The sequence below is a fragment of the Pan paniscus genome, chromosome 9, assembly GCF_029289425.2.
Source record: "Pan paniscus chromosome 9, NHGRI_mPanPan1-v2.0_pri, whole genome shotgun sequence".
NCBI lineage: Eukaryota > Metazoa > Chordata > Mammalia > Primates > Hominidae > Pan > Pan paniscus.
Genome location: NC_073258.2, coordinates 95131906 through 95140808, shown reverse-complemented (window position 1 = coordinate 95140808; position 8903 = coordinate 95131906). Strand labels below are relative to the sequence as shown.

General features: G+C 40.7%; 1 protein-coding gene across 3 annotated transcripts in view; it reads right to left on the bottom strand.

Annotated features, from left to right (window-relative positions):
* Positions 1 to 4437: 4437 nt before the first annotated feature.
* The window catches only part of PANX1 (pannexin 1), a 155049-nt gene continuing 150583 nt past the window's right edge, over positions 4438 to 8903 (bottom strand). For all 3 annotated transcript variants that reach the window (XM_063608756.1, XM_063608757.1, XM_003813789.6), the window contains one exon: positions 4438 to 7908. The gene's annotated coding sequence lies outside the window, so the exon portion shown is untranslated. The remainder of the gene's footprint in view (positions 7909 to 8903) is intronic.

Below are 8903 nucleotides of genomic sequence, written 5' to 3'. Positions count from 1 at the left end.
GTGATTAATGCCTGTTGCTTTACCTGTCCACATGTTCCCCTGCTTTGGGAGTTGGTAATCCCCTTATCCAGGGGTCTGATTCTCTCTCAACTTCCTTTATATGGAGGGGCTGCTGTATCCTTTCAAGACCCTCCCACTGGCATAATTTTTTGGTTTATAGGGACAATGCCTGACCCAGGCTGGGCCAGTGAGATCTTTCCCTGGATTTTTCAACATGAGATTAAATATATCAGGTTAGTCTCTGCTATGGAATGAACCTTCGTATTCCCCCAAATTCATATGCTGAAGCCTAAATCCCCAGTGTGATGGTATTTGGATGTGGTGCCTTTAGAAAGTATTTAGGTCATGAGGGTGGAGCCCTCATGAATAGGAGTAGTGCCCTTATTAAAAAAAAAAAAAAAAAAGACATGGCGGAGGCAGGAGAATCACTTGAACCTGGGAGGCAGAGGTTGCAGTGAGCCAAGATTGTGCCACTGCACTCCAGCCTGGGTGATGGAGTGAGACTCCATCAAAAAAAAAAAAAAAAAAAAAAAAAAAAAAAAGAAAGACATGAGAGCTTGCTCTCTCTGTTCTGTTCTTCTTTGAAATGTCATCACAAGAGGAGATGGCCATCTGCAGATCAGGCTCTCATCAGGACCTGATCATGCTGGCACCCTGATCTTAGCCTTCTCAGCCTCTAGAACTGTGAGGAATAAATTTCTGTTGTTGGATCCCCCTTGTCTATAGTATTCTTTTATAGCAGCCCAAACTAAGACAGTCTGTCTGTGATAGCTAAAACTATGCTCATATTTTCTGTCATGTAGATAAATTCAATTTCTAATGAGGGAGAATGAAATGAGAAAGAGTAGAGCTGATGTGCAGGAAAAAAGGCACTGATATGAGACGGGAAGGAGAGGTTCTGACATAATTTTATTTCATGGTTTTAGTCTTCCAAAACTAGAAGTACCGTTGATTTTCCCCACTCTTTCATGGGATACTCAGTACGGTCAAATACATTGCCTTTTCTACCCACTCTATTTCGAGTTGGATTTCTGCCATTTGCATGCAAGGATTCTTAACATACAAACTTTCTCTGCTTAAAAAAAAATTTCTAGTAGTATCATCGCCACCTTTCATGAAATTTGGAGTACAAGCTATCATTGGCAAAAATGAAATTGCTTTAAGTTGTATCATAAGTGGCTCAGCTTGAAGGTCACTTGGATCTCTAAGTAGCAAGACTGCCGTTGGCCAAAACATTTTGTCTCTAGAACTAAGACAGCAAGAAACTTCAAATGAAGAGAAAGAGATGGAGATCATCTGTGCTCAAAATATAATAATTTCCAGCTAGAATAAGATTTCATTTAACAACAATTTATTAAGAATAGTATCATGGGGCCAGGCGCGGTGGCTCAAGCCTGTAATCCCAGCACTTTGGGAGGCCAAGGCGGACAGATCACGAGGTCAGGAGATCGAGACCACGGTGAAACCCCGTTTCTACTAAAAATACAAAAAATTAGCTGGGTGCGGTGGCGGGCGCCTGTAGTCCCAGCTACTCAGGAGGCTGAGGCAGGAGAATGGTGTGAAGCCGGGAGGCGGAGCTTGCAGTGAGCCGAGATTGCGCCACTGCACTCCAGCCTGGGCGACAGAGCGAGACTCCGTCTCAAAAAAAAAAAAAAAAAAAGAATAGTATCACCAACTCTGTCCTGGAGAAAATCCCAGGCAATCCTTCTTATTCTGCAGCACTTTTTTTTTTTTTTTTGTATCTCAACTGCTTCCTTTTGACTTGGGGTCACAGTTAAGGAAACAAGAGTCTGTAATCCCAAAATGAATTAAAATAGTTTAAACTTTATGCAATATCTTGATGAAACAAATGTTTAGAAAACAAGTTATAAACTTGCCTTTTCTCTCTAACCTGTATGGCATCTTCTCTTTTACTTTCTCTCCTTCCTCATTCTGAAGTCTCCCAAACTCATAAACACAACCTGTGCAGGGCTTTTTATTTTTATTTTTATTTTATTTTATTTATTTTTTTGGTTGTTGTTGTTTCTTTATCCCTTTTCCTATAACTCTCTGCAAGCTTAGAGGTAAATACATTATGTCCATCCAGTTTCTCTTGTCATTCTCACTATTCATCATCCTAATCTGAATAATAATGTCCCAGGGTCAACCAGCAAAACAGAACTTTACCCAGTGGGTGGAGGTGTGGGAGAGGTGGCAAATATTCCATCACTGAAGCTCTTTCTGCATCACTTGCTACATAAGCTAGCCCAGGCAAGCTTATAAGCTGAATTCAGGTCTACTGGGAATGGGCCTCCCTGCTATATAGATAAGGGCATGACTCTTTTTTTAAACAAACCTCGTTCATCAGCTTTATAAACTGGACTCCCTATGCTGAATCAGGCAAAATTGCTTGAAAAGGGCAGCTTGTCAGAACCCCACAGACCTTGGGGCCTCTTCTCCTGCCCAGCCAGGTCTTTTTGGAATAAGAATGATGTGTAGGGTTGATTCTCTCTGACCTAAATAATTGCCTGCTAAATTTTTTAGGCAAAATCGCTTGAAAAGGGTAGCTTTTCAGAGCCCCACAGACCTTGGGGCCTCCTCTCCTGCCCAGCCAGGTCTTTTTGGAATAAGAATGATGTAGGGTTGTTTCTCTCTGACCTAAAGAATTGCCTGCTAAATAACAAGCATGTTGTTTTCTTCTTATTACTGAAGGGCTATTACAGAAAAGTCAAGTGCTGCAGGGCCACGGTGCTGTGTCTTTCTTTGAGTAGCTGCCAAAACTAACAGAGATTTTTGAGGCAAACACCCAGCATTTGCCAAGTTTTTCTTCTCTCCCTCTGTCTAACTAGCCTCTCATGAGTCCTCACCTAACATTCCCTCTCTATCCAGAAGGGGGTAAAAGTTGGGGAAATGCCAATTTCAATTTTATTATGCATTTATTCATTCATTTTAAAATTGTATAAATTTTATCCATGAGCCAGGTATTGTTGTAGGCACTGAGAGTAAAAGAGGGGATTAACAGGCAAAGTACCTGCTCCCATTGCATGTATATTCTAGTGGGAAGAGCCAGAAAATAAACAAGCAAATAAGTAAAAAGAAAAAAGATTATGATATGCTATGAGCATATAAAAGTATTGATGCCATAATTTTGGGGGTTGCAGCTACTTCCATTTGGGTGCTCAAGAAAGGACTCTCTGGGGAGGTGATATTTGAGCTTAATCATGAGAGGAACCCTGTTCTGTGATGATCTGAGAGAAGACTGTTCCAGAATCTATTATGTACAAAACCCTGTGCTGGGAACATTAAGAGGCAGAGTTAGATAAGAAGAAACTCGACGCCCACAGATACCAACGTAATAATTGCTTGGGTTAGTAGAAGCTGTGAGATATCATTGTAAGCCAGTAGATTATGAGAAACCCTAAACTAAAAACCCTAAACCATAACTAAAACAGAAAGGCATAAATACAGCACCTGAGTTAGGGGAGGGAATGTGGCATGTACGCTACTTATCTTCCTTAAGGAATGACATGTCCCATTCTCGGAAATAGCATAGAACCACAAAAGCCTATGGAATCAGATATGTGAGTTTTGAAAAATCATTGTTCCATTTGCTTAAGATGGTCTAAAAATTGCAAATGTATTGTCTTTCTAGAAAATAGCAGCAGAGAAAAGTGAATAGCACTTTGATAGGCTTCATTTGATGATGACATTGCTGTCATGCCATCTCTACCTGGTGGTGTTTATGGGGGAGAGCTTTCTCTCCCTTGGCTTCTTATGAGAGGCATCCGTCACACTTCCCCACCCTCGCATTCAAACTCCTTAGGGGGAGGAGGAGTGATCTAAATTGTGATCATGGGATGAGGGGCTGTCAAAGTGTGGTCAGTACTGGCCTCTTATTTTGGGGGGTCTACTCATCATTCCGGTTTGCTCCTTCATACTGTAAGTTTTTCAGGGGCAGGCTGCAATCAGGAGGCCTGAAGTTGCTTAGCACTGCCTGTGGCTGGGCAGGTAAGCTCTGTTTGAGGTTTAGGATTAGGAAGCCATATTTTTCATTATTAACTTAACTTTATCAGTAATAAAGCCAGTATTTGAATGCCCATCTGCTTTTTCTTCTCTATTTCTCAGTGGTTCCAAACTCAGATGGGAAAAAAGTAATGCTACTTATTTGGCCTGTCTCAAATCCCTACACAATTTTCCTCGTTTGCCAGCAGATCTTGCTTGTCCATATTGGACTGAAGACTTCCTGGTTTTCTATTAATTAATATTCCATTTATTAACAACTTTATTTTAATATTTTACCCACGGATGATTACGAATTATTTATTAGAAATGGCAATTATTTGAAAATGATTTTAAAAGAGAAGTTTTCCTCCTCATTAGCAATATCTCACTGTCTAAGATTACGAGAAACAGTTATACCTTAGGGCAGTGTTTTCCAAAAAATAAGTCAAAACTCACTCAGCCATAATAACAGTTTAATGGGTCATGACAGCACTTTAAAACAATAAAATAGAATAGAAACTATGAGACTATATCACACACAGAGGATTATTTAATGAATTTTTTGCTCTAGTTGTATTTGTGTTGAGTGTGTGTGTGTGTCTCGGTGGGGGGGTAATGGGTAACAACATAAAAAATATTTTGTGGCAAAAACAAGCTAGTGATTTTCCAATGAACTCACAAATAAGCAACATCCCACTGTCTCTTTTATTCTTAGGAATGGTTGTATGCCCGAGTTTTAATTAACAGTGACAGTGATGAATGTCCCTTCTAGATCTGGTTCATAAAAATCTGCCACACAGTTCTCTACTCTCCTTCTCTCCTCTGATATACCACCTGGAGTCTAAATACTGAGCCCAGAACAACTCTGGAAACTATATGTTGAAGATGGCCATCTTCATCAATATGAATCTCTGAATGGTTGTGTGGAACAAACCCCTTTACCACCTCCCCTCCTCACCCCCAGCACCAATGGAACCCTATGAGAACAGGAAAAGACTTCTAATATGGTAAAGCTACTCAGATTTGGGGGTAGAGAGGGTTACCTACTACAGCAGATAGTGTTACCTTAACAAATAAATAATTCTTAGTATTCTTGTAAAAGCCACTGTGCGCTCTTTAATTATTCAGGACCCCGGACAGTGACACAATAGTACCCCATCACCCACTCCCATGGACTAGGACTGTCAGGGTAAGCCTGCAAATTCTTGTAATGTATGGCAAGCCAGACTGATATCTCTCTTCACATGTTGCCTTACTGACACCAAAGCCATCATATTTATTGAGTGGGAGGAATATAAGTACCTTTGGTTGGAGTTTTCACAGTCAGATGAAAAGTGAGAAGACCACATTAAGTTGGGAGCCAGCATAAACAAAAACGTGAGATCAAGGGAACTAAGTGCACTTGGCTATAGTGAGCCCATTCATATTACTGGAGCACAAAGTTTCCATGCTGTATAAGGTAGCTATCACATTTCACAGATGAGGAAGCTAAAGCATGGAGAGGTCGAATCATTTACCTGAAATTTCACCAGGTCATGGCAGAGCCACAGTTGAACCTAGACAGCTTGAAGTTGTAGTCCCGGCTGCTAGCCATAATGCCCTAGATGGCTCATCTATTGTTAATGGCCTCAGCAGCATGCAGGATATTAGAAACAGTTGGATTTCAATTACCAAGATATGGGGGCTGCTACTGGAATTCAGACACTGGTATAAATTCCAACTTTACATTAATATATGTCTTTATTAAACTCAACTAGTTCATAGTGCATACTTAGGAGGGAACATGGCATGGGGCAGGAGTAATAAACACTTTCTAGAAGAAGGCCCTCTTCTTCAAATGAAACCTCAGGCAAAAGCCCAATGTTTAACACAAACAGAAGCAGAGATGCCCTGGTTGGAGTAGAGATAGGGAGCCTGGGGCCCCATGCTGCCAGACAGCCACTCATACTAACCCTCCTCATGTTACCCAAGGCCTTTGTGGCACACAATTTAAAAACCGCCCGTACAGAGGATAGAACATGAACACTTGGGTTAGACAAGCCTACCTGCTTGCTTGCTTGCTTCATCTTATTTACTCATTCATGTATTCATTGCTCAATAAATATTTATTGAAGACCATGTGCTGGGTGCACTGGTTTGAATCCTGGACCCACAGCTAATTAGCTGTATGACTTTAGCATCTTTCTTAGTCACATTGGGTTTTATTTGCTTTCTTTGAAAATATATCATACACAGTGATAACTGCCTCACAAACCTTCAGGATCACAAGAGAGAGCGGTGGCATATGTGGTATTCAGGGAGCTCCTGGCCCTTAGTGAATGCTCTCAGTGAATATTTGTTCCTTCTTCACTTCCTATGCTGATCTTCAAAGTATGATGTAATTCCGAGAAAAGTCATTTTAAAAATATATCTAGTACACGCACTCACACAAACACAGAAACATTTTTAAAACAGCTCTACATGTTCCCATTCCTTGTGGTATACTTTGTTTCAAACCTGTATGCAACTTTCAAAGTCTTCTTTGTTCCCCTCTCACCTTCAGCTTAATACCATTTCTCAATTCCTGTTCTTGGACACAGCAAGAAACCGCCCTTCCTACCAATCTTCTTCTCATTTTCTCAGTGTGAGCTTCCCCAACTCATTCTCTCAGAATCTTCTCCAGATTAGCTGATCCCAGCTTCTCTGTTAGCATCTACTGAGCCACCCTTACTTAAAACAAAAAAAAGCAATTTCCAGAGATTGAAAAAAAAATTACTTTTCTTTCCAGAACATCCAGCATCTTCCAGTTATCAGAGGATTTCACCCTCATTTCTTCTGGGTAAAATGTGTTTCTTCAGTGCTGGTAGAAGACTACACTTGGCCTGGCTTTGCAAATGGCCATTAATGAGGGGGGTTAGTACTAAACAGACTTTCAACAGTTTCCCAAGGAATAGGAATTTTCAACTAGCAACCACTATCGGATTTTTAAACTTATATCATTCAAGTCAGCAAAGAAAACTGTGCATTTCAAGTTTTCTCTAAGGTCAAACATTTCATTCATTAGACAGACCATATAATGGCCATGAATGGAGGCTCTGCAGCTAGACTGCCTGTATCCAAATCCCAGCTCTCTCTCATACTAGCTGTGTGAAAAACTAGCATTTTAATAGTGCCTGTTTCATCATACTCTTATAAAGTATAGTTACAATCATTTTAAATGGTTATTACATTGCTTCACATACAAAAAACACTGAATATATGTTATCTATTATTGTCATTGTCATTATTTTAAAATAGTGTTCTGAAGAGTGTTTTCAGAGCGCTGGTAGTGGATGAGTAAACCTCAGGCAAATTATAAGAAATAAAACATTTGCCAGGGTCTGTGTAGGAGAGAGAAAAATGAAAAAGACAAAGTCTTTACAGATTCCTTTAGCTCTCATCATGAAGCAGAAGATTGTATTCACATCCTTGGATCTTTTCCTGCCCTCTCTCTAGCGATATGGTAGGCATACAATCATGATTGTAGAATAAGCGAAAGAGAATGGATGGAGGAATGAATGAATAAATGAATGGATGGGTAAGCAAATGAACAAACAAGCAGATCACTGGTAATGGAATAAACTAAGCAGTCATGTTCCTTTCCATAATCTTTGATGTTCATAATCTTTGAAGTATGATGATGTTTATCATACTTCACCTAAATACACAGGTCTGATGTACTCCATTCTCTTTCAAATGAAGAATCCTGTTGGTCACTATATGTTGTCCCTCACCTTCCACCCACACAAACCAAAAACAGGGTTCTTGGCTTCCAGCTGTGCTTTCTGGGCTTCTTTGTGATTTTTCCTGGCATCCTCTTGGTCTGCTCCATCCTTGGCCTCTGCTTTCCAGGAAGACACAGCAGGAGCCCACGTGTCTGATATAGAAAAAAGCAGTCCTAGCACCGTCCTGGGAAGAAACAAAGACAGTGCTGTGAGAAACACATATTCACCCATCCAAACCCAAAGAATGGACTCGGAGACATGAAGAGTAGCCGAAGTGAGACTTTTGATGGGGGTCTTGCAAGATCGGGTGTCTGGTAGACAGGTACACCCTGGGCAGTTACAGCAGGTAATTTACCTCCTAGCATGCAAATCCCTCCCCCAGTTCCTCATTGGTCAAGTACTGTGGGGTTACAATCTTCCTGGACGTCGCCTAAGTTTAATCATCCCCCTTATAAGGTTATACCCTGGTCCCCTTCCTGCTTAAGCTTTGATTTCCCAATAACGAAACTTTCTTCCCTTTTATGGGCTGACCCCTCCTCTACATTCTGTTTACATATCGTGACCTTCTAGATGCATGCATGCTGTTTGTTACATCTGCAGGCTGGCTGCCAGTACTTAGATTTATCATGCCTTGAAAATGGACCATTTAAAATGTTTTCTCACAGGGCCTTGTGGCTCTGCTTTTCAGAAAGACTGGAGGACACTCATAGTCACAGGAAGACTAGGATATTCATGGGTAGCAGGCCTGAATTTTCTGGCAAGAACCCTTGGACTAAGGTTTCAAAAGGGAGAGAATTTCCATGCGAGGCTGTAGAGTGTTAGCATATCTGCTGGATATTTCTCTTGTGTATTGACTCAGGTAAGCCCCATTTTTCTAAAACATGGCGGTGACATGATGCACAATTTTCTAGTGGGATGAGACAGTGTACAGGATATAATTTCAGAATCTATCAGAGTGACCTGATACAGGGGCTTCCTTTAAGTTTTCCTAATGCACTGGAAGTGGAAAGGGGCAATGCTTGCAATTTGGTCAGATCGAGGTAGACAGTAACAATGCAGTTGAGCATAGAACAGAGTGAATTCAAATTGTAGCAATTTTAACAACCTATGGCTATACTTAAGTATCTTATTTCTTTCAGCTGCCAAAGACGAAGTGATAACTTAGCACAAGGTGTGAAA